This window comes from Nyctereutes procyonoides, unplaced genomic scaffold, assembly GCF_905146905.1.
Source record: "Nyctereutes procyonoides isolate TBG_1078 unplaced genomic scaffold, NYPRO_anot_genome, whole genome shotgun sequence".
In the NCBI taxonomy this organism is placed as follows: Eukaryota; Metazoa; Chordata; class Mammalia; order Carnivora; family Canidae; genus Nyctereutes; species Nyctereutes procyonoides.
The window spans coordinates 52731972-52758474 of record NW_026575142.1 but is presented as its reverse complement, the minus strand read 5'-3'; the positions used below and the strand labels follow the sequence as shown (position 1 = coordinate 52758474).

Here is a 26503-nt window from a genome sequence, read left to right as displayed (position 1 = left end):
GAGAGGCTTAGTTAATACCATATGTAATAGATATATAAGCAAAGTAAAAATGTGATCTGGAAATACTCACCACAAACCATAATTAGGAAAGGGTACACAAGGTCCTTAAGTGTATCTGTAACATTTTCTTCATTCTAAACATATATCTGAGGAAAATATGGCAAATCAACCTTCGTTAAATACAGGTAGTGGGCCCTTGGTGATTACTATGTTATTTTCCGTGTATTTGAATATTTTTATGAAAAAAATGAATGTTTGTTGGGGGTCACAGAATAAGACACCTGAATCTGTACTTGCTTGATTACATTAATCACCTTTCCTGAGCACGCTATTACTTCAAACCAAAACAAAAACAAATTCTCTTAACAAAAAAGAAATAGAAATGGCCTCTCAGGGAATACCTCACAGTGTCTTCCACAACAATCCTAATGTACTTTTATTTTATATGAATTCTTCTTTTGTGCTAGGTGACCTGCACTTGCCATTATGCTCTCAAAAAAGGGAGGTGAAGGTCTCAACCTTTATAAACCTAAGTTCACTGAACCTGATTAAATAATTCTGAAATTACACATAGATTTTGAGAGAAATAAAGACAATGAAAATGAAATATGTATGCATAAATGAATTCATTGAAAGTCTTTTAAACACTATTATATTTACTTGAATTTTCTTGAAGTAAGAAGCACATTTTCCCAGGGTTGGCATATTAGTGAATACTTTCTTTCTTTTTTTTTTTAAGATTTTATTTATTTATTCATGAGAGACACAGAGAAAGAGAGGCAGAAACACAAGCAGAGGGAGAAGCGGGCTCCATGCAGGAAGCCTGATGTGGGACTTGATCCCGGGACTCCAGGATCACATCCTGGGCCAAAGGCAGGCATTAAACCACTGAGCCACCCAGGGATCCCCCTATAATTTCATGTATTACTAATATATTTGTATATCAGTATTAATCTAAAGATTTCAATTAATAGTAATCATTTACGTATTATGGGCATTTAAAATTTGGAAATTGTGTTAAAATCCATGGTTTTCTTTTTTTTAAGATTTTATTTATTTGAGAGAGAGAGTACAAGAGACAGAGACCATGAATGGGATGGGGGGCAGAGGAAGAAACAGACTCCCCACTGAGCGGGGTTCCCCACTGAGAAGGGAGCCTGATGAGGGGCTTGATCCCAGGACCTTGGGATCATGACCTGAGCCAAAGGCAGATGCTTAACCTACTGAACCACCAGGTGCCCCCAAATCCATGGTTTTCTATTAGCAATAACAATAACCTTGTTAATTAGATAGGACAAGGGTTATTAATATGATATGATGGGGAAACTGTGCCCTGGGGGTAAAGTGATAAATGCCAAGGCCACAGAGCAAGTTATTTTTTCCATGTAGAGATCAAATACATTTTTTGTATTGACCTTCATTCTCCAACACCTTCATGTAAAATTTCCCAACACATGTTCCCTCACTTTCCAGTAACCAGAGCAGGACTGCATGCCACTCCAAACCAATCACTGGCAAAAGGGAGAGATACTAGCAAAGGTGTTAGCTCTCAATTAACTGCAGTTCATTTTCTGGGATTGTTAGAGATTGGGAGTCACCTTTCCTGAGCACACTATTACTTCAAACCAAAACAAAAACAAATTCTCTTAACCAAAAAAAATAGAAATGGCCTCTCAGGGAATACCTCACAGTGTCTTCCACAACAATCCTAATGTACTTTTATTTTATATGAATTCTTCTTTTGTGCTAGGTGACCCATAAGGTAGAAAAAAAGTCCGTGATGCAAATGCTGCCCTCTAAATATGTTAATAAGGAGCGGCTCTGCACCATTCCCTCAAACTCCTTGAGTTTTGTTCTACTTTCTTTAGCTCTTTGACACACAAACCAGTTGGTATTATATACATACTAGAAAGGCTACAATTTTGCATAAAAATGGGAGATATTCACACCCACTTAACTCCATTAAATTTCATCCACTGGTGGTGAATTTTTTGAGAGCAAGAGTTTAAGCTCTTTCGTTTACCATTTTATTTCTGGACCCTCTGACAGTGCCTTGCACATAATCTGTGTTCAACATGTCTTCTAAACTCTTAAATCTTATTTCGTACCATTTCCCATCACCTCCTTTTTGTTGCCACTAAAACTCTCCCTTCTAGATAGAAAGCTTTGTTCCTTCATAAAGCATTAAAGTAATAACCGATACTGATCCTGTACTGATTTGGTACCAAGCACTCTTCTAAGCATTTTATTTATCCTTTTTGTATATCCACACCCCACCCAGCCTCTGCCCCTCCCTCCCCCTGTTAAATTAATCAGAGTACTCAGAAAAGTCCTAGCCTGGAAGTTATGAAGTCACTATGTCCTGTGCATCCTGAAACTTGGAGCTTGGGATCACAGAGAGAGGGAAACAAAACAAACACTCTGCCAAAAAAGATCCTACCTATATGTTACTATCATAGTGAACAGACAGCACAGAAGAGAGCCAAATAACATTGAGAAGGGTAGATACCCTCTCGCCTCAATCCATAAACACTGGAACTTTCCCCTTCCCCCAGTGATTTGTGTCCAGAGTACTCAGTGGGCCAGGCAGTTAGCTCACACTAGATACAGGACACCCACGCCTGTGGGAAGTCCCCTAAAGTCACTGGAACATACACAAGAGTGTGTGTCTATGGATATAAATATAAAATGCTTCACTCACCTCCGCCTCAAAATCTGACCTTATTTGTCAGTGCCACCTTGGCTGGGTCTGGAGGGCAAGGAAAGAACATCTTGACCAGCTGATGCTCCAACAGATGCAGGGGAGGCATGTGTGATGTCCCTGCATCTTCACCTTCGGTGCCCTCAGAGTCCTGCTGGCAGATGCCTCTTGCCCCAGGAAGGTCCCAACACTTTCTGTTGTTTTTTCCTCTTGTGTAGTCTTTTTCCTCTAAAAATAACATAATCTCAATTTGTAAAATGCAAAGGGGAGAAGAGAAATTCATCATCTTTCTCATCTAGCACAATCATTTTAGCACTTCAAAAAAACCAAAAGATCCCTTACAGTCTTTTCCCTACGTTTTTAAAAATTGAATTGTATTTTGTCTCTAGTTTTTGTTATGGACATAAAACAGCAATACAGGAAAACGTCTATGCGATATCTAGGAGGATCATATAATATATTTGATTCAGGACAATTTTGAGAGTACAAGGGAGCTAAAATTAATTATACAAATTTTTGAAATTTTCATTAATTGACTGATAAATTAGTTCCAAGACACGATGTACCTTAAATAGTACTACTCAAAACCTATTTTCAAACATAAAATTCAGCCTAAAAATTTTAAGTAATATGTATCCAGGTACATTAAAGCATTTAAAGTTACATTGAAATATTTTTTAAAAACTTCTTTATATTATCTGAACTCAACAACCTAACTGAATAATTATTGTTTGCATGAGTTCACAGAGTACTAATGTTTTTGAATGTATCTGTTTCTAATACTATGATATTGGTGTTTCTTAAAGAACTTTTTTTCAGTATGATATTATTTTACTTTTTTCAGACAATTGGCTAAACTATTTCTTCAAAGTTATATTTTACTTTCATATATTTGAAATTGTTGACACTTTTAGTTGAATCTTCTCTAGAGACAGTTTTTTTTTGTTTTTTGTTTTTTGTTTTTTTCTGACAAAACACTCTTTATAGCACTTGAAATATTCTATAAACTCAGTGCAAAATTTGAAAAATGGGGAACATATTCTATTCTATTTCATATAAAAATGTGTTAATATTTCAGCTATGTATCTTCAAAAATACTGTCTTTTCTCTTTTTTTTTTTTTAGAATACCTTTCATCAACAAATATTTTTACAAGCCAAAACTCACTAAATACGTTGTCTCTTTTTTCACTTGGTTGAAAACTTCACCAAACTTAAATACAACAAAATAAATGTTCTTCTCAATTTTATTTTATTCTAAAACAGTATATAAATGTATTCAATGTAAATAAGAGCCTCATGAAAAAAAATCTTTAAGTTCACATATTCTAAAATACAAACAATTCCAGAATTGATTGTTTTTACACAGTTTGTACTTTCTTGGTTTGTTTCCTTCCTGTCTTGCTTTTATAGGAATAAATTTCAACATCTTCTCCTTTGTAAACTTTATTTTCAGTTTATATTACTCCAAAAGTTTCAAAGATGAAGTTTTTTAATGCTTCATTCATTGCATACTTAGATGAAGAATTTCCAAACTGATTTTGAATGAAATGCAAAGAAAATGTATAGGCCTCATTTACAGAAAGTTCAATGCCATTGCAGGGTGCTTAAGTTTATTTGCAAAATAGTTATTAAAAATTCAATCATTCCAAAAATCAATGGGTAGTAATCAGTGCAAAGAGAAAAAGCTCAGATTTTCATGCTACAGTATTTTTTTTTTTAGATTCAATGTCACTTTTCTCACAAAATTCTCTGTCTAAAGGAAGCACTTCGATTCAAACCTTTCTTCATCCTAAGACATATAAGTTATGCGGATATTTTTCTAGCACATAAGCAGTAGTGTAAAGGACATGCTGGTGTTCCCCCGGCACATCTGACTTCCTGGGCCATGTTATGCTCATTGCGTAGTGGAGGGGACACCGAGCTGATGGCAGGAGTCTTTAGTGCTTTAGTCTCCTGCATGCCATGGATATGAATGCAGGCCATGATTCCAGCTGTCTTTGGGTCTCCCCATGCTTAGCTGGGCCTTCCTAAAGTAATCCTCCACAACACTACAGTCAGCTCCAGGATGGGGAAGAGAAGACTAGTATCTGCTCTTAGTTTCTCTTCTCCTTCTCACAACCAGTAGGGCTGGCAGGGATGGGTTTCTCCTCTTTTTCTTCCTAGATGACTAGTATCTTCCTTAAACAAAAATCAGTCACCAAGTCTTCTAAGACCTTAATGCTAGAATAAGGGATAGGGAATTCAGAAACCCTTCTCTCACTTAGCAAGCCTGGCTTCACATCTGATTATAACATAGACATACATTCCTGTTTTGGTTGCCAGACTGAATATTAACTTTTACTCTCTCTGCATTGCTGCTGTACCCATCCGAGTTACTCTTTCTGCTTCCCCACTCTGAATCCCCATAAACAGTAAATGAATGCCTAGGGCTGACTTGGACGGAAGTCAGGCATATGAAAATGCAAGAGACAAGTGTATCCATATATGTTCCAAATTATCACCCCCTCTTGCAATATGTCACTGAAAAAATAATAGGTGGGTGGAACATATGTATGTATGAACAGCATCATCAGATAATATTGACAAGTTGAATTACAAAATAATTTCCTATAAATGAAAGCACTGGTTTCACTGTATCCTTGTAAGCATTATCATTTTGAAAAATTTTGTTAACTTAAAATCAAAGAATAATCAAAGAATAATCTTTAGATTTCCCTAGTTTTGGTCTAACCTCTAATTCTGCAGGCAAGAACACTGGAATTCATGAGAGACCCAATTTAAGAACTTGATCTGGGGATACAAAATGATAAGGCATGGAGCAAAACCGGGATGAAGAGATTTTTGTTACTGAGATCAACAATTTCTGGATTTCACTGTGATTTAAAATCAGGCTTGATTAGCTGGGCTATCAAGACTACTTAGCAATGCAATAATCTCTTAGATTTGTTTAGGTCCTTCAGGTCCCCAAAGTCATTGCCATTTGACACATATTTTACTTTTCTGTGAATGCCATGAAGGATTATTAATTCCAGGTGATAGCTGATCCGAGATCCAAAGACCTTAAGTGATGTGCTCAACATGGATGGAAAGAGTGGAGCGGTAGAGAGGGTCACTCTGCATTGGAATCCTGACTCTACCACTGGCTGGCTCTGTTATGTCAGGGAATCTCCTAATATCCCAAGCTGCTTCCTCATCCACCAATCAAAATCAGCAAAGTTCACCTCGGGGTTGTAATAAGCAATAAATAAATAAATGCGTACGAAGGAGTTCTTGGACCAAGCTTGAAAGGGAGCAGCCTGTTAATGAATGGTTATTCTCGTTGAGGGACAGTGCAGTTGCTCGGTCTCTTAGAGTCCATTGCCTTTGCTCTTCCCTTTAAATAAATCTTTTTCAATCCAGAACGATGACTGTGATACATCTTCTAAGGGCAAGGATCAGGAGAGGTAAAGAAAGAGCAGACAAACTGAAAGGGATTTTCCATTTGAATTTACCTTACAAAATAATAGAATCCTAAAAAGTGAGTATGATAAGAATAGGATGTGTGAATCCTTCTCACTAGCAACAGAAACACGGTGTGGAAGGGAAAGGGCCAGCCCGCAGAGTTCCACAGGGAGTAAACTGCAGTCAGTATTTCTTTCAGAGAGCTCTGGTCTCTGAAATCAGATCCAGGCTTTCGACACAATGTGCGTTTTCTCCTTCTCAAACCAGGCAAGAAGAGCCATAGGTTTTAACCAATGAAAAATGCAAGGCCTGCCAAAATTCCAGCCAACCCTGCACGCTTAGTGGGTATCCACTGAGCGCCGGAGCCTGTGCCAAGTGCTCTGGGGGACAGGGTTGAGTAAGGCATGGTCATTGCTCTCCCGTCTAGTGGCGGAAGCAGGCACACACACAAGTAACCTGATTCCAAAAGCAGAATGTGATAAGTGTTATCTTAGATCAGTGGAGGAGACAGGTCACACGACTGGAATAGCATGAAGTCAGGCCTGAGGCTGAGGCCATGCTGTTATTTAGGAACCCTATCAGGTTCATCTCCCAGCTTGGCAATGGTCCCAAAACCCTGTAGCTTCTTGTCCTGGGTGTGCTGGGTCATAGAATGTCCCACTGCCTCTGCTGGAGTCTACTGCGAAGGCCCTTGGAGCTGAGAGTGTATAAAGATAGGTAGAAAGAGAAGTTTGTTCCACTTTTTAGAAAAATTTTGGTAAATATTTTATTTATTTATTCATGAGAGACACAGAGAAAGGCAGAGACATAGGCAGAGGGAGAAACAGGCTCCCTGCGGGGAGCCCGATGCAGGACTCGATCCTAGGACCTGGGGATCACAACCTGAGCCAAAGGCAGATGCTCAACCACTGAGCCACCCAGGCATCCTCTTTGTTCCACTTTTAAAAATAAATGATCCTGGAATGCCTGGCTTTCTTCAAGGTTACCTCTCTTCTCTCAGCCTAGCATGTGGGGAAGTAGCAAATGTCTGCCCTCCCCCCCCCCCCACCATTTTCTATCCATTCAGGAAGTGAATAAAACCAGAAGTATTAAATTTGTTTGCTTTTCTAGGGTAATTCTTAGCTCATTCAGCTTTGCCTGAGCTATCTGCAGGTCTGTCTTGGTTCCGGAGGACAGAGCCCCTCTGACTCACCTCAGCTCCCATGGCGCCCAGGGAAATCTTTATTGCATTAAATAGTCAGGTTCAGCTGACTCGAACTGAACTTACTGCTATTCCTTTAACTCTTCCCCTTTTCCCAACTTGTTGGCAACTTATCCCAAATGCCTTCAAAAGCAGAGTTCAAAGTGAAAGGGAAGAAATGAGACCTTCCTGGACTGAATATTGCATTATGTTAAATAGATTGCAAAAAAGGGGGGGTGGTGAGGAGAAGAATTAACTTGGATAAAAAAAGGGAAAGAGAACTTGTGTGCAAGCCCAGAGGTCTGAGGTCTACCCTGACTCCTTCCGCCCTAGGCATGCGGTTCCCCTCCCGGAGCCTCAGCCTCCTCAGCTGGCAGACAACAGGGCTGAGTAGGTTTATTGCCAAGACTTCATTCATTTTGAGTGACCCATCATTCTAGTTATGATTATCATCTATACTGTTTGGAACAACAGCAATAGCAGAAGATAAGATTTATGAAGCACTTGCAGATTCATTATTCTCTAATATGTGTTGAAGAGGGAGCAAGGTGAGCTGCACACGCAGCCCTCCGCTCCATGCCCTCTCTGAAGCAGACTTGACCTCTAGAGCTTAGTCTGGCCTAGATCAGGTTTCTGTGGTCACACTCTGATCCAAACCAATTGGAAGGGCTTTGGAATGGACTAGGCGCTGCTGCGAATGCATTCAAGAAACCCACAAAGTTGTGCTTCTACATGTGCCGGCCAGACCCACCAACCAGAGCTCCAGGAAGGCTTTGGGCAGATGACCCCCTCTCTTCTTTCTCCTTTACTCAGTCTTCCCTGCCTTCTTCTCATGCACACTTGAGTCTTCAATCATCACCTACCCCTGGTTAATTGCCAACTCGGAAAGTCTAACTTGACCTGGGGTTTCACTCCCAACCCGCTTTTCTTTTTTTTTTTTTCATTTCATTTCTTTTATTTTTTTTTCTTTTCTTTTCAAAGTTTTTATTTATTTATTTGACAGAGAGAGAAAGCATGCACCAGCAGGGGATGCAGCAAGCAGAGGGAGAGGGAGAAACAGACTCCCCGCTGAGCAGAGAGACCAATTCAAGGGCTCGATCCCAGGACCCCCAACATCATGACCTGAGCCAAAGGCAGACCCTTAACCAATCAAGCCACCTAGGATCCCCCAACCCACTTTTCTAACTAATCAACATCAGCATTGTGTCCTTGAAGCTTGAGGTGATCCACTCTGCCTTTATGAAGCTCCATCATATCGGCACCTGCTCCTGACCTTCATGGTTCCTCCAGTACCTGCCTTGGCTCAAAATTTCTAGTTCAGCTCTGATTTTGTTTCCTATTCTTCTATTGCTACTTGTGGCAGAGTCTGGCAGATTTTCCCCTTACAGTACCTACCCCTGTCGTGTTGAGGCCTCACCATTGCTTCCTTAGACAAGTCCTTAACTTTTACCTTACTTCGTTATTTTTTGACATATTCTAACTTACAAAACTTCTATTTGGGCTTGAAACCAGCACGCATCCCATCTCTAATCACACCACATCACCACAAAGTCCATTTTTTTGACACTAGTGTTCAAAGCCTTCCACCATCTGGTGCAATCAGCTACTGCGGACGTACCTGCTGCCACTCAGTGAATTGTGCTCTGTTATCCACACCCGCCCTCTCATGCCCATACTTTCATGATAACCCTGTCAAGTTGTTCATAATGCTCTTTTTTCCCACCATTCTCATTAAAGCCCAATTCCATATTCCCATCCTCTGCAAGGTGCTGCTCGAATGGCCCCTCTCCCGTTACGCCTTTCTCAAGCTAGACGTATGCTTTCCATCCTCTCACCCTGTCTTTTTGTCTTTTTATCTCTAAGAAAAGGCATTCATCTTATTTTGCCTCCTTATTTGGTCATTTGTGTAGAAGCACACTTCCGAAATTGGTTTTTGTTTTTGTTTTTGTTACTCTAGGTGCACGTCAGAATGCATCGCTGCAGAATTTGACGCAGCAAAGAGCTCGATACAATTTAGATTGAATGGGGTTACGGTGAGGAATCAAAAAGATAAGGAACAAGAAGGAGAAGAAAGACATCAAGAACTGTCACGGCCTTTTAATCTATCATTTAAACCATGATTTCAGCTCGGAGGATACAGTTATAAACACGGGTACCCTTCACCGACTTTCACAGAAATGCTGTTTTTATGATGATCACAAGATGCTAGCAGTGGATGGCACTTAGGAAAAGACGAAGTTTGGTGTGAGGGAGTAGCTTACGCCAAATCACAAATTTCAGTTGGTGACTGAACTAGGATTGGAACCATTTATCCTGATACCCAGGCTACACTGTATCTACTATTATTCTTCTAGCTATCTTTTATCAACTTAACTACACAGAAGGCCAGAGTGTCTATATTTAAGTAATATTGATCCCGGAGCAATGTGTGACCTATTGGATCTCCAAAGCTTACCCCAAGGTCTCCCCTTTAATATAGGCAAATCACATGACCCTCAACTATATGTGCTTGGGCTAGGAACTGCAAGATTCTGGTGGACAGAGTCCCTCTGACTCCCCTGCTTATCTCATTGCACCTAGAAAATCCTTGGCCTTATTAAACAGCCAATCAGTTATCAGTTGAGTTGCTACAATCTTCTGTTATTCACAGTCCTTTTCTGTGCCCCAGCTATTATTACAGTCACTAAAGGGTGTCTGAACTTGCCAGGTAAAATTCCCCTTGCAAAATAATTAATTTGCTCCATGCATTCCCAATAGTCATTCAACCTCCTAGCACAAGAATCTGGCTCCTCAGCCCTAAAACTCTGGCTTTGGGACACGAGATGAGTACACTGTGCCTACCTAGCCAGCCCTTACTGCAGGGACAGCGTGTGCCCTGGGCCAGGGCCTGGCCTGCTACCTCAGCAGCTGCACCTGAGCCAGGGGAGCAGGAGCATGGCCACCTGGTCCTTACCCTCTGGTTCCACCTGACAGGAAGATGGTTTAAGCTTTCTCTTGCACAATGCACTGGAGGCGGGGGAGGAAGGCAGACAAAAAGAATGGGTCAGGCAGATTTCATCAGCTAGCAGCCGGCATCAATATTTCTCTGAGAAAAGATGTTTGGCAGCTTACACACAGCATGCTGGGGCAGATTCCATGTAACAGGACATACGAGCAGTGGCCTCCTTTCCTCTTTTCACCTCTCTTTCTCCTGGCCCCAGGCAAGGATGTTTTCTTTCTTGAGGGTAAATTGAATGTTAACAGAGCCTCTGGATTTAATTTCAATAACATGGGCTTTTCTTCAACACCAGTTTCTCAATATTAGATCTTTAGAAATAAATATGCCTTTAAAAAAAAGTGTGTGCGTGTGTGTGTGTGTGTGTGTGTTTGGAAAAAAGTGATATGCTCACTGCAGAAATTTGGGAAATTATATATATATATATATGTGTGTGTGTGTGTATATATATATATATATATCATTTGATATAAGCGATTCATAACTTTTTACCTAAACATAATATTACAAATATTTGTTCATGTTAGTAAATTTTCTTTCACAGCATGGAAAGAAAAGACTTGGTCACATAATGCCACATCATAGAGCTATAACAAAATGTATTTAGTTCTACATTGTTGGACATTAGGATCTATTTCTTGGTTACTATATACAACACAGTGATAAACATCTTGTATGATATCTTTTTCCTGTGGTATGTATTCATATTGATTTGCTTAGACTGCATTCTCTTTCCACTTTGTGAGATATGACACCAACTTTGGATTCTCAAATTTAGCCAAAAGACTAAGATTGGACTATGGGAGGTTGGGGCGGGTTGGGGAGAATAAAGAAGTAAAGACCAGGAACTGCAACAGCCCAACCTCCAGGCTCATTATAATCCACAGGTTAGTGATGCCAAAATACCGGCTTATTAAAACAACCGACCCCAAGACTCTCTCAGACTAATTGATTCATAGTTTCACTCCTCCCTTTAATTACAGTCCTAAAGCACACAGAGACCTATGTGGATCAGCACCTGAGCCATGTCAAGGTCAACCAGCCTCATTCAACAAGTGAAAGTAATTAAAGGAATTTCATCCTTTACTTTTATCCATGGGTGGATTTAAAGGGGGCCTGAATAACCAATCCACAGCAACACTCCACAAAAGTTTAGCCACTTTCCTTAATCTTGCAAGGACTCTAATACCATTCTTTTAGGCTCTTCAGTATGTAGATCAACTTAATCCCCTTCCTCCCAGGAAGAATCTCTCCTCCTTGGAAAAGAGAAAAAGTAGGAAGGGAATTACAGGATTCTATCTGGTGGAGCAGGGTTGAAGAACTGAATGTTAGTAATGTTTGTTCTGTCACATAACGTTCCTCAAATGTCTACGGAAGCTGGACAAGCCAAAAACTGTGCTAGTTCCTAGAGGGAAGACAAACACTGAAGAAGACAATCTCTATTATTAAGAAGTAGAACTAGTTGAGGAGGCGAACAAATAGTAAACTACCTGACTAAAAACATTGGTCTTCTATTACAGAAAGAGTTTATTGGTTCCTGATGACTTGTCTCAGTTGATTGAAATTGGCAAAGGGACAAGACCCAGATTTTCAATGTCATAAACAGCCAATTTATTTAATAAATATGGGCAATGGAAGTCCTATGGAGGGTGCAAAGTCATTCAACACATAAGCCTAAACTCCAGGAATTTACAATCTAGTTAGATTAAATGATAGAGTGATGCATGAAATGGTGAATAAGCAGTTCTTTAAGGAATTATGTAAGTAACAAGTGTCATTACATTTTAAATTAGATAATGTTTTGGGGTTTCAGGAAGGAAAATGGGAGGGAACTGGACTTCGAAGGTTTTTCCTTTCCTTTTAAGTCAAGTAAAGTTGCTAAAGGATATAGAATTAGAGCTGCAATAGAAATCTTGAGCTAACACCATTCATAGAAATGAACTTCTACTGTACTATTTCACAAATGTTTGGCGAGTATCTACAATGAGTGAGAAAAATATATCAAGTTCTAGTGAGATGAGATTCATGAGACATGGAAGTTCAAGCAACTGCGGAGGACGACAGTAGTTATTGTATTCTACTTAGAGTTTACCACCTTATTCATGCATAATACTTTAAGCTCAACAAAAAGTTGGCAGGTTTGATATTATTCTCTCTATCTTACCCATTAAAACAAACCAAACCACACCAAAAAAAAAAAAAAAAAAAGAAGACACTTAGGGTTTTTTACACAAGTCTCCAAACCATTTTATTTATGCTGTACTACCATTATTTGCTAAAGAGTGTTTCATACAAATGAAATAAACTTTAGGTAATGGATCATTCATGATTAGTTATTCAGCTTAGTAATTGTACTGATCATTTTCATATTTTATTTCTTAGATATTTGTCTTTTCCTTATTTTAGAAATTCATTATTCTAACAATTAAGTAACAGAGATCACAGCATCTGGGAATAAATTGTCTGCTTTCTATGACATTTACTAAGAGCCAAGGAGTTGGCTTAGCTCATTAGTCAGCTCTGCATAATTTTCCATGTATTTCATTAGATTTTGTACTAGAACATTCATTTTTTTAAAAGATTTTATATATTTATTCATGAGCGACACACACCGAGAGAGAGAGAGGCAGAAACACAGGCAGAGGGAGAAGCAGGCTCCATGCAGGGAGCCCGATGCGGGACTCGATCCAGGCTCTCCAGGATCACGCCCTGGGCTGCAGGCGGCGCCAAACCGCTGCGCCACCGGGGCTGCCCTAGAACATTCATTTTAACTTATTCGTTCTTGATTTTATAACTTTATTTTTTTTTATTTTTCTTATTTTTTTATTTTTTTTTTTTATGATAGTCACAGAGAGAGAGAGAGAGGCAGAGACACAGGCAGAGGGAGAAGCAGGCTCCATGCACCGGGAGCCCGACGTGGGATTCGATCCCGGGTCTCCAGGATCGCGCCCTGGGCCAAACGCAGGCGCTAAACCGCTGCGCCACCCAGGGATGGAAACCCGATTTTATAACTTTAAATAAGTTTTAATCTTCTATAACAAAATATTATTAAAATACATATTAAGATAATATATAAAAATGTACATTATTAAAATATATAAAATAAAATTATATTACTAAAGTATTATAAAACATAAATTTCTGTAATATATTTTAATATATTAAGATTATATTGTTACATTATTATATACTGTATATCAATGTTAATAAGTGTTAATAATATGTAATTGATGATTCTTGTTTGATCACAACTGATGTGATTTCTTATGTGTTACAATGTATGAATAATTAAAGAAAATTTATTAACATGTGATAGAAATTAAATGGCTATAAATATACTTTTCATATTTATACTAAGTGAAAAAGAAAGATCTTTAATATTCAAAGATTTTGCAACTGGTATAAAATTTAAGGACAGACAACCACAGTTTTAGGAAATGTTTTTAGAGAAACCATTGTCTACCAGGTATTGAAGGCACTTTTGGATACCTTGTTGCATTTAATTCTCAAAACAAGACTCTAAGTTTGAAGTCTTAATCCCTATTTTACAAAAGTGGAAATGCTCTCAGAAATACTTATAAGGTCAGCTAAGATTATATATCTGGCATGTCGGAGAACCAGAATGAATTAATTTTATCCCAGGACAGGAAAGTAAAGGGGACATCTATGACATTATTCTTTTTCTTTTTCTTTCTTTCTTTCTTTCTTTCTTTCTTTCTTTCTTTCTTTCTTTCTTTATTTCTTTCTTTCTTTCTTTTCTTTTTTCTTTTCTTTTCTTTTTTCTTCTCTTCCTTTTCTTTTCTTTCTTTTCTTTTCTTTTCTTCTTTTTAAATATTTTATTTATTTATTCATGAGAGACACAGAGAGAGGCAGAGACATAGGCAGAGGGAGAAGCAGACTCCTCACAAGGAGCCTGATGCAGGATTCTATCCTAACTGGGACCACGCCCCGAGCCAAAGGCAGATGCTCAACCACTGAGCAACCCAGGTGTCCCACATTATTTTCTTATGTTTCTTGAATTGGTCACCATGACCAATCTATTGCTATGAATGCAGTGTTAGGAAATCCTGCTGTCCTCTGCTTACTTGCTGATAGAGCTCAGTTTTGGAGCTACATTATGGAAAAAGAGTTTTAAGTCCATTGCTAGTGTAACAAACTTCATTTTTCTTTCTTATGGATTTGCTTGAACTCAGCAACTGATTTCAAATGTTCTTATGCAAATGTGTAGTCTCATCATCTGAGCCACCAGGAATCCTCTGCTCTCACTCTCACCATTTCCACCCCCACAATGTACTTGTTTCAATAAAATAATTGTCCTAACAGAAGGTGCTTGTGAGAATTCCATCTCAAATAATACCATTGATTGATAAAATGGCATCTTTCTTCCAATGAACATAAAAGATTCTTGTAAACATTATTAATAATAATACAATCTCACTCAACACGTAGGACATAGATCAGAGGACATGATATCTACTGATATTTATTGGACATGATATTTACTGAGCACACTCTATGCATTTCAGGCAATTCTCTTTTAAACTTCACAGTTGAGTATAAGCACACAGACAGGGAAAGGAAACTGAGTCTAAGCGGAGAAGGAACTCACCCAAAGTCACACAACTAGCTAGTGGTGGAGCCAGATGCAATATCTGATCCTAAAGTTAAAGAACCACTTGCTATTTATAAGAACTTAAGACTATTGCTTAATTTTTCCCAACTTCAAGTTCCTCATCTTTAAATGAGGGCTGTTAAGAGCTGTCCTCCTTTTTCCACAGACTGTTTGAGAAGATCAAAGGAACTAATGGATGCAAGTGAGAATATTTTGCTAAAAGCATGAAGCACCATAGAAACACAAGGTTTTATCAGTCTGTCTAATGCATCTCTCTCATAATTGACTAGGGGTTTTGTTTTTCTTTGATGTAGCCACCAACTTTTCAAAGCGCCATTGGGACTATGGTTTAGTTTCAAGCTCAATGTAAGGGTAAACAGCAATACATAATTAGTTTCTGGTGTGGTCTCACAAACCTATCCCACCCCGCTCACAGTGGCTAATCTTGGATGAGGCGATTATATTATCCCAGACTAAAGGCACCAGTGTCTACCACACCTTAATTTAACTATGTACACTTAACATCCCTCTCATAGGAGATGGCATTTTAAAGAAACACTTATTGTATAATTTGAAAATGGTAAGGTGCTTAGACTATTGGAAACTGTCAAAGCCTAGGTTTTATACATGGCTTTGCTATGAATTAATTCTATGTACTCAGGCTTCTTGTCTTCCTGGGCCTCATTTTATTTTATTTTAATTTTTGCCTCTATAAAGTGAGCAGATTGGACTGGATAATTCATGCACTTTGTTATTTAACTATCACCTGTTGGAACTTACCAAATGCCAGGTCCTGTGCTTAGAGACAGAGAAGACTAGGATCCCTGCTTCAAGGGTTGCAACATCTGGTGGGGGGAAGATACATCTAATGGCTTAATGTGTCATCTCTAATGGTTCTTCCAGTTATGAGTCAAATGACTATGTCCTCCTTTTTCTCATAATGTATGTGTGTGAGCACATACACAGATGCACACACACACACATACACACAGAGAGATACATACACTCATCCTCATACAGGACCAACTTAATTTCAGAAAAGTTCAAGCAGAGACCAACTCCACAGGGCTAACTGTTAATTAAAGAAGGCTATCATGGAAGATATAAGAATGCTATTTACTCATTGGATTTCATTTATAGTTACTTTGTCCATATTATGAGAGGTTTGTAAAAGGTTTGGTGAACTTGAGCAAACCTTAGTGAAAAAAATGTTTCCACCTAGTTTCATAATTCCTGGGTCATTTCTGAAGCCAGCTGAATTCTCAGACAGAGGTCTGCTCAGGGATGTCTTCTGTCATCACAGCAACCCAGGGAGTGACTTTCCTTGATGACTGTACCTTGTGTGCAGGAAGAAATTTTGAGGATTCTCTAAGAACAATCACATTGGAGACTATCAAGTCCCAGGATTCAGACTCAGAATCTCTAAACTGAATACCGCCTCTTCTACTTACTAAACATATGTCTGGTCTAAAAGAAACAGACCCTAAGCAAGTCTCCTGATCCCTCTGGGCAGCAAGGCTTTTGTTTTTGTTTTTCAATTGCAAAATGGCACTCTAGTCTACCACCTGGGAGGATTGGGAAATTCAAAATGCTTGCATTCTTTCTCTTTCAACAAAGGGAGGACATGCTACAGGCCACTATGAAATATTCAGATCCCCTAAACTCCTGTAGTAATGTACTCACCATGTGGGCAGGGGTCACCTGGCCCTATTTCTACTGCACTCTAGAAGCTGAGCCTCAGGGAAGCAGTGCAAAATGCTGACACGGGCTAGTCTCTCCCTGTGAGTAAGAAATTGTCCTTCCTCTCTGATGAATAATCAATCTCATGTCTTATATCAACATCCATTACTGTGGCAGGCTAATTTGCTAGCTTGCAAGTAAATCTCAGACCCTTTGCGGTTCTCAGTAGTGGGTGCGGTGACTTACTCACCAACATGCCTTCCATCACACAGAATCAGTTCAATTCCATTCCTATTTGATGAAGATTGGCCTACAATATGCACGTGGTGATGCCAAACTAGCCGAAGCAATGAGAGAGGAAGTATGGCCGAAGGCTCCCTAGATATTTATAAGGAAGGGAAGGGAAAGCCAGATGTGATGCTTGTAACTATTTTAGCTACCTTGCTTCAACCCTGGGGGTGACAAAAACCACACCTGTAAAAACATAGGAACAAAACTACAGAGAAATGGAATGGGCCCTGATTCAAGGAGCTGCAGCCACCCAACTGTTACTGCATTGGAGAATGTATTTCTTTATTGTTTGTGGCAATTTGCTTCAGGTTCTTCTGTTTACTTTTATCCAAATGCACCCTGCTGATACAGTAGCCTCTGAGCAATGTCTCTTACTGACTCACCACATATTCCTTCTTTGACCCACTACAATGAGACTCCTCCACCACTACACTGACACAGATCAACAATCACTTTGTTTTAATTCTTGTTATGATGCACACATAGAAAAGAATATAAAATGTGTAAGTAAAATTTAAAAATTAAAAATAAAGCAAGCCCAAATCACTACCCATGTGAAGTCAATAAAATATTCACAGCATCCCACATAGAGGCCCCCTCCAAAACCACAATCCCTTTCTGTCCTAGAAATAACCACTCTTCAGAATTTTGTTGTAAACACTTTCCTGCCTTTTTTTTATATATAGCTTTACTCACTAAGCATGTCTCGCTAATCAATATAGGTTAGCTTTGTTTACTTCTGAACTTTCCATAAATGGAATCATATTTTATGATTTTTAATCTAGCTTCTTTCTTCAATTTCTACATGACACCCATCATATTTTTGTGCAAAGCTTTCATTGCTTCATTTGCATTGCTGCCTACTATTCCATTGCATTAATATCTCACCATTTATTTATCCATACCACTTTGGTAGGCATTTGGATTGTTTTTCATTTGGGACAAAGAATAAAATCCTGACCTTCACTTTCTTTCTTTCTTTTTTTTTTTTTAAGATTTCATTTATTTATTTGAGAAAGAGAGAGCACAAGCAGGGGGGGAGCAGCAGAGGGAGAGAGAGAAGCAGGCTCCCCGCTGAGCAGGGAGCCTGATGGGGGGCTTGATCCCAGGCACACAGGATCATAACCTGAGCTGAAGGCAGACACTTAACCAACTGAGCGACCCAAGCACCCCGTCATCCACGTTCTTGTAAAGATAACTGGATACTTATTTCCCAGATCTATTTAGGTTATATAGCTAGGAGTGGAGTTTCTGGATCACAGGATATGCATATTTTCAATTTTACTACAAATGCCAACTTTTTTTTTCCAAAAAATAGCATGTCAATTAATATTCCCATTAAAAGCATATGAGATTACCCATTGTAGTACATTCTCCGAAGCGCTTGATATTGTCAGACTTTTTAATTGTTGCTAAACAATTGAGAAGGTAATCTCATTGTGTTTTTAATTTACATTTTTCTCCTTACAAATTAAGCTGAAGATTTTTCATACATTTATGAGCCATGTGGCCATTTTGTTATGATTTGCCTATTCAAATATTTTGCCCATTTCTTTATTGAGTTGTCCGCTTTTAAAAATTTATTTGTAGGAACTCATATATTCTGGGTACTGGCTCTAGAATCTATGGTCCAAATGTCCTCTTACATAATATGTAGTTTCCTCTTATTTTTGTTATGGAATTTGGTTCAAATTTTAATATAGTCAAATACACTCAAATCCTTACCTTTTATGGTTACTACTACTTTGGGGGACAATTTCTTTTAAGTAGTCAGAGCTAATTTTCATGTTACATGGGGAATGCAAATATTTATTCTATTGCTCAATATAATCTTCAGTTTGGTATAAATTGCTTCAGTTTAGAAAGCATTGCTGGGGTCTGTGAGTACCAGCCTTAGAGTAGCCCACAAGAGACCTATATTTCAGTCTTTTCTTCCACTTCATAAGCAAAGCAGAGTTGTTCTCTTACTTACCAAAGTCATGGTTAGGATGCGTCTGGAATGAGATCCTGGTCATATAGTTCCTTGTCTGATTCCTGACTCCCAATATCCTCTGAGTTACAGTGCCAGCTACATTACCTCCCTAACAAAGGGCAGGCATTAGCCAGGCCTGAGGGTAGATGGATTCCTTGAGGATAATTTAAAAGCCCTAATACATTCGTGGAAGTCAGAAGGCTGAGCACAGTAAAGAGGCTGGGATCCAGTCCCCAATTTCTTGATGCCCTTGGGGATCTGGCTGAGGTAACTGTCATCTTTTAAACTTCCTTGGTTCCATTAAGCCTTCATTACTTCTATTTCTGTCAGCAAGGCCAGGGTTACACAGATGATTAGGACCCCTGCTCAAATGGATTGACTTTCTGGATACACTGCTAAGAGTTCCTTTATGGTACACATCTGGAATTCCTAACACATCTAGAGAAAACCAGTCTCAGAATATTTGTCCTGAACAGGGAATGCAGTGACTCTGCATGTGCATAGGCCTAGTCGTGTCTGTAATTATTAAATCGCTCAGCCAGGTTCCATCCAAACTGGATAATCAGCTTCTTCTGTGTTAAAGAAATCCCTTCTTAAACTGACATCATGAAGATATTCTACATTATGTTAGAAAAGCTATAAAGTTTTGACTTCTACATTTAAGGTTTTAATGCACATGAAATGCATTTTGTAACATGTTAGGTGATAAAAGTTAGCCAACTACCTCAGCACCATTCATTCTTCCCTTACCTCTGATACCATTTCTGCTACAAATCAAGTGTCCATTTAGGTGGAGATCTATTTCTAAACTCCTCACAATGTTCATTCAAAGGATGATGAAATCACCACTCAACATAAAACAAATAGACAAAGCTGTTATTTATTGTTTACTTAAGGGAGAAGCCTGCTCATCAAGACGAATCTCTGAGAATAGCTGATCTTCTTTAGGAAGCACACATTTTCAGAAATGTAAATGATATTATCTGGAAATGTGGTTATTTCAGATAAGACTGATATTCATTGACTGCCACTCAAGTGGCTTTATTGAAATGAGTCTATCACTGATCGGCTGACTTTCAGAAAAGAGGGGTGATACTGATTGGTGGGCTTGCAAAATTATGTTCCCTATGGCAAGTTATTGCTGATTATTTCAACAAGCTTAAAACTGATTATTCTACAGCCATGCTAACAAATAGTCATCTGAACCAATCTTTTTCTAGTTCCTTTGTGGGAATTCCTAACACATCAGTTCTATGGGTCTACTTGTCTAACCAGGCACCAATATCACACTGTGTTAATTACTATAACTTTCTGATGAGTCTTAATATCTGGTACAATGCGTTCTCCCACTTTATTCTTTGCTTTTCAAGAGTATCTTAGGTATTCTTGTCTATTCTACCTCCACATAAATTTTTAAAATTGCTTTTTAAGCTATATATGTGCAAACTTGTAATTTTGTCTGTATTCTATTGAAGCTCCAAATCAATTTTAAAGGATTGATTCTCTATAATATTGAGTGTTCTAATCCAAGGATATGATTTATTTTGAGACTTTTGTTGAGGTCTTCCTTCATGTCTCTCAAAAATTTTTGGAATTTTCTCCATAGAGATTTTGCTAGCTTTATTCTTTGGTCTACATATTATTTTATAGTATGGTGAATGGATATTTTCTAGTTATCATTAAAGAATTTATTCCTAGCTTAATTATACTGTGTTCAGAGAATATGTTCTGTATGTATTTAATCCCTGAACAATTGTTAAAACCTGCTACCAAAATTCAGGTCAACTTTTAGAAACATCTATATTGATATATACTCAAAAAGAGTGTGTATTGAACAGCTATTGGACACAATCTTCTTTATGCACCTTAGGTCTAGTTTGTAGTAATATTGATTAACTATAATCTATCCTCTGCTTGATCTACCAATTACTCAAAGAAATATGTTAAAATCTCCCACTGTGATTGTAATTTCTTATTTCTCTTGCAATTCTGTTGAATTTTTGCTTTACATATTTTGAAACTGTTATTTGCTACATATGAATAAAAAATTATAACCTCCTTGTAAATTAAAAGGCTTATCATTATAAAGTGACTGCTATTTGCTCTGGTAATGGTTTTTGCCTTATACTTTGTCTGATATTAATGTCATTGTCTTTCAGTCAGTAATTTCACAGTATATCTTTCTTCATTCTTTTAGTTTTAGCCTATCTATATCTTTACATTATTTATGTATACTCTTTAAATAATATTAGTTAGTTGTCTAATTTAATATGAAAACCAGTGTTTTTAATTGTATAATTTAGTCCATTTACATTTTAATATTTTTACTAAGCCACTTTAATACCTTCCTTCAGCCTTTCTATTTGTACACTTCTGTATACTTTCTGTATACTCTTCTAAATACTTTGTTTTTTCTTTTTTTTACTTTTGTATGGAGTTTTTTTAAAAATGTATCTTTTGCTATTTACTTGTTTGGGAGTAATATATTCTTTTTCTGTTCATTTAGTGGTTATTGAAAATAATATAACATGATTAACATATCAAAGTCTACATTTAATTAATACCCTTACCTTACCCTCTTCCTGAATAGTCTAGGACCTTAACATTTTTTCTTCACCATACCCTCTATGTATGTTATTGTATTAGTATTAGTATTGTATTAGTAGATTTTTATTGTCTTTTAAAAACTTCACATTTTATCTTCTTAGACCTCACTCTTTAATACTTCTAGGGTCTAGCAAAGATGGGATGTCTGACCATAGGATATCATGGGATTTTGCAGTCAGAGCTACTCATCATAAACTAGGTTCCATTAGACTCACCAAATCATATGGTGTGCTAGACTCAATAATGGCCTATTATCACATAGAGATTTCACACCTGTTATTAGACCCAAGCAATGCTAGAGGACATGAGTAAGGTACAAGAGCAAGTATTTTAGAGTTCCATGCTATTCACCACTATTGCACCAATACTTCTTTCTCATATCTCTGGTTGCACAGGAGTCCTTTATGATCATCTGATAGAGAAGAGAAAAAGCTGAGCTTAGGTTATAGATAGGTTGGTTCCATATGTGGATACAAGTTGAAAATAGAAAGCAACTGTATTAAAGCTCCAAACAGGAGTAGCCATGAAAGATAGTTGTAAGTAGAAATCTTTCTAATGCACATAGCTTGGGGCTAGTATACCTAATCAACAACTTTGTGAGGAAAGAAAGTGTTCTGAATTAACAACATATAGAGATTCATGATCAGTGGCAAAATTTTGGCTGGTTGGTCAGAAGCCTAGAAGGAGACAGATTGGAAGATCAAGAAGGTTGGGAGAAGTTGCTTATGGGTGGACATACAGGAAGGAGAAGAAGAGCAAAGAACTCTGTATTGTATGTTAATACCCACCAGGGAGGACCTATCACAAACGAGTCAGTAAATATCAAGCAGACAAAATTTCCTGGCCAGTTGATGTAGGCCAGTGTCACTCATTGTATCTTCCCAGTTCCATTCAGTGGTGTAATAAGATCTCAGGGGAAAAAAAACATAGAAGCAGGCGTGGAGGCAATGGATGGAGCCCAACATCATGGACTCTCCCTCACCAAGACTGATTTAACTATTGTCACTGTCTCATACCTAATATTCTAGAAAAGAAGACCAAAACTAAGCCCAAATATAACTGCATCCTTTAACGAGACCAAGTCATCACTTGGTGGTACCTTGATTCCACTGAACTCATCTTAGAAAAGGCAGAAATTGGGGATCCCTGGGTGGCGCAGCGGTTTGGCGCCTGCCTTTGGCCCAGGGCGCGATCCTGGAGACCCGGGATCGAGTCCCACGTCGGGCTCCCGGTGCGTGGAGCCTGCTTCTACCTCTGCCTGTGTCTCTGCCTCTCTCTCTCTCTCTCTCTGTGACTATCATAAATAAATAAAAAATTAAAAAAAAAAAAGAAAAGGCAGAAATTGGTATTGGCTTGAATTGACATATTTTCCAGGTATATTTTTCTTTTCTGCAGGCAGGGTTCTCACCAAAATCACTAACCAAGGAGTAATAGAGCATTTGATGCACAGATACAAGATCCCACCAGCATCGAGCCATTAAAGAACAAAAAATCCAAATCTGCAGCTAATGAAAAGCAGTAGTAGGCACACAAACTGTGGTCTTCTGACATCTGTATGACCCAAACACTGCTGGTGTAAGATTAACGAAGCGGTTTTTTGAAGTCAGAGCTAATGTGGCAGGTTAGAAATGATATCTGTGAGGTTGGAAGGGTATCCTTGAGGAAGAAGTGCATATCTAAATGAATGACCATTATATAGAACTGTCACCAGTGAGTAAAATACAAGGGTATAGAAACCAAGGAGTGGAAATAAGAGTGGCCTGACTTGTGATCATTGCCAGTGAAACACTTTGGGAATAGGGGCTTCATGCTTCCACATTAGTCTTTGTAAGTCCAAAGCTAGTGTCAGACAAAATGCTCCTTGAAATAAATGGTAAACAAAGAAGGTGACATCTCTCGCCTTTTACAATGATTGAGAGAAAAAGGAAAATTAAATATTCATAATAACAGTAGTACAAGTTCTTATGAAAGCACAGAGAAGAGGATTCTAAGCCAAATGGATGTGGTTTTTTGGTGCGCAAGGAGGAAGGTAGGGATTAAAAGAGAAGTAGAAAAGGCAGGAAAGACTTCCAGGAAGAGATAATGACTGAATTAGATTTTGGGGGAAAGAGGGCAGTTAATTATGCAGATGTGAAGGTGGAAGTCGTTCAGGCAAAAGGCAGAGAAACTTTCAGGAAGACAAGGAAATAATACAGATGAAATGGTGTTTGAGAGGGAAAGGAATGTGCCAGAAGGCGAGGCTGCAGAGGCAGACAGAGGACAAAGCAGAAAATTTAATGCTAAGGATGCCTGGGGGCAATAGGAAGTCAGCAAAGGGTGCTAATCAGGAGAATGAGGTGATTCCTTGTTCACTCAGCAAACTGAACTAAGAATGCTCACTCTTGCATACCTTGTCCTCACCCCATTCAGAGAAGAAACACCTTCCTGTTGACAACAAACCCATATCTTCAAAAGATTTATAGACTTCTGGAGAAATTACAGTGTAATACTCCAAGTTCAGGACCAACTGTTCTCGAGAATGAAAGAGAGACAGAGAGAATCTTTACTTTTGAGAGCATGAAATGTGGTTTTTACTTTTTTGGAGGAGGAAAGATTTTTAGAAAACCAGGCCCTGATTACAGAGGCAGGGGGTATAATTATTTCAATAATGAGTTGTCTCAGGAACCAGAATTTCCATGAAAAAAAGAGGAAAAGGAAAGCTACACGAAAATCCTCCTCAGGTGGAACACTAGGCTTTAGTTCTGTAAAGAATCACAAATTAGTGAAATCCAGGGCAATACTTTGCTAAGAGATTCCTCTCAGGAAATAAATAAATAAATCAGATCACAAACATGCACCTGCTAATTGACCCTCTAGTTAAACTGACTCTGTTTTCCAGGCCATTAAGAAACATTAGCCCATGGGCAATACTTTCCCATTTCCTTTGAGACTTTGGATAAAGCCCATGATGCATTAGAAACCTTGCTCCATTGAATATATTCTTCTCTGCGTGTGCCAGCTTCCCTTTGGACTTTTGATATTTATCACTAATTGCTCCCTTCTCAGTGCTCATCTAGCACTTTTTGACCACCAATCCCTATACCTGCCTTAACTCACAGGACTTTGAATGCACTCATCAGTAAGCCTCTTCTGTAAATTGAAAGAAACATGGAATTTTCATTAGAGGGACTCTGAATTCCAACCTCACCACTTGGCTAGTGACCTGAGGCAATGGAACGTCACCGGGTCTCAGTTTGCTAATCCATGAATTGGAGACATAAGACCTCTCATGAAATCTTATTACTGTATTTCTTTAATGAGTGGTTCTCAGCCCAAGCCACATATTATAATCACTTGGGGAAGCTTGCAAAAAGGCCCTTGACAGGGTCTCCTACTTGGAGATTCTGATTTAGCGGATCAGGGTATTAGTATTTGTTAAAAGCTCCTTGGGTGATTCTAATGCACAGCCATAGTAGCCGACCACCTCAAACCAAGTCAATCCCAGCCAGGAAACAGGTACAAAGATGGGCATCAGGCCTCAGTGCACTGCTCTTCCCACCAACCTAGTGAACAGATCAAAGCCTCCCTTTCCTCTGCATGTTGGTCTCTTTCGAATGCCCCAGCAGCAGGGAGGAAGGCGAAATCTGAACTTCAGACTGGAAAAACTGTCTTCACCTGATAAGAAAAAACTGAGTACAAGAGTCGGGAAGGAGCCTGATGCCTTTACTTCTTCTGTGTTTGTAGAACCTTGTGAAGAACAGATGAAAGGCCTAGAACCACTGCCTTGCACACAGCCCCAGACTTTCTACAAACAGCAACCCCTGGCAGGAAGCTTTTTCTCTTGCCTGGAGGCCTGGAGAAATATCTTCTAGTAAGCACAGGAATGAACATTTTGTGGTTGTTTGTCAAGAATTGACAATTCTGCTTAGCACATGCTCCGTATTTAGGCCTTCAGTGTTAGTCTATAAAAAGGTCTCTATCAGCGCCTAGTGGGACCTGAGACGTCTGGAAGGTTAAGCAGGACCTCGTCTAAGGGCCACAGAATAGACAGCCTGTCTGCCACACACTGAGATCTCTCAGCTGCTGGACTCCTCTGGGCCAGGTGGTTCTCAAACGTCAGCATGCATCAGAGTTATGTAGGGACTTACATATGCGAAGCTGCAAAGATGAGCTTAATAAGTTTTAAAAGGCGGACATCAAAAAGACAATGCTAAAGAATAAAATATGAAATATAAGCATGTAGAAATATACAAATGCAAATTAAACACTGACAGTCTTACCTCAGAATCCCTGATTCAGCAGATCTGCGTCTCTAACTACTTCCCAGGGGAGGCTTCTGCTGGCTGGAGGCCGCACTTAGAGACCCTCTTCTAGGGCACCATCGTGGTACGCAGCTCCTCCAGCTGGGTTAGTAAGGATCAGCTACGTTTGCTCCTCAATCTACTAGTGATTCTCTTCTTTTCAACATAATTTAATTAAATAATAGGTAACTAATGAACTATAAATGTAAATAAGAGAGTTCTGTTTTTCTCTGAAAGTTATATAGAATGCTTTGGAAATATCTTATAGGAATGTTGCTTTAAAAAATATCAACAAGTTAGTGGCCTGTCGGGTGATATGCTGAGTGTTGGAGGTGGGAGGCGGGGAGACAGAATGATTAAGCTCGTTCACTCCTGCATTCAGGGTGTGACATGGGATTTTTTTAAAAAAAATTCTTTGCTGTACTTTAAAGATATTGAAACTGGAAAGGGCCTGGCACTACATCAAAATATCAATTCAATATGTATAAACACACACTTTAAATTTTAAAAAAATTCCTGAAAACCTTCCCCAAGAATGTATATATATTTTTTCTTCCATTCATTTATTTTCTTCATTCTTATTTATATATATTGAATTTATGAATTAACTGACCAATTATTAATACTCGTAACTACTAAAGTCAAATCATACTAATTTTTCCCCCACATATTAATGACAGAGATTTCTCTTCACTTAAAGAACTTGCAAGAAGAAAAATAAAATCACTTAAGAGTTATGGAAG

The 26503-nt window shown here is 38.6% G+C and overlaps 1 pseudogene; it reads right to left on the bottom strand.

The window, feature by feature from the left end:
* LOC129498453 (homeobox protein NANOG-like) overlaps window positions 1–25968 on the bottom strand; it is a 54881-nt pseudogene extending 28913 nt beyond the window's left edge.
* Window positions 25969–26503: the final 535 nt, after the last annotated feature.